The following is a 742-nucleotide window of genomic DNA, read 5'->3' as shown; positions in this document are numbered from 1 at the left end:
GAGTAATCCTCGGGGCCCTCTTCCTTGTGGGTGAAAACAGAACGTGTTTATCACTCCTGTGACTACGTTATGCTATATGCCAAAGAGAGAATCTGTGAGTGGACCTAATCTAACCACACAAACCCTTTAAGCTTAGAAAGCTTTCTCAGGCTGGTGGTAGAAGGAAAGTCAAAGAGATTTGAAGCATAAGAACAGCTCACTGTTGATGGCTTGAAGATAGAAGAGATCACATGTGAGGAGGACCAGAGAGTGGCTTCTAGGAGCTGAGAGCGGTCCCAAAACAACATTTAGCATGGAAATGGGGACTTTCACCCTGTAGCCATGTGGAACTGAGTTCTTCCAGTGAGCTGAATGAGGCCGAACGCAGATTCTCCCCGTTTCCAGAGAAGAACCCAGCCTTTGAGACCCTAAGCAGGGAACCCAAATGAGCTCACCTAGACTTCTGACCTTATTAACTGTGAGTTAATAAATGAGTGTTCTTTTAAGCTGCTGGTTTGTGACAATTTGTTACACACAACAGAATATGAATACAATAACCTATTTATCCTATCACTATTTAAACAGCACTAGGTACTGGGATTCCACTGAGCCTGTTTTCTCATCTATAAAACAGGAACACTAACACTAGATGGGTTAAATGAGACAATGAATGTAGAAAAAAACTTTGTAGATTGTAAAGTGTTAAAGAAAATTGTGAACTATTCTTGTTACCATTACTGAGCATGTACTTGAACTGGGCCCA

This window comes from Mandrillus leucophaeus, unplaced genomic scaffold (genome assembly GCF_000951045.1).
Source record: "Mandrillus leucophaeus isolate KB7577 unplaced genomic scaffold, Mleu.le_1.0 Scaffold453, whole genome shotgun sequence".
In the NCBI taxonomy this organism is placed as follows: domain Eukaryota; kingdom Metazoa; phylum Chordata; class Mammalia; order Primates; family Cercopithecidae; genus Mandrillus; species Mandrillus leucophaeus.
The sequence above is the reverse complement of the archived record's forward strand: the minus strand, read 5'-3'. Positions refer to the sequence as shown.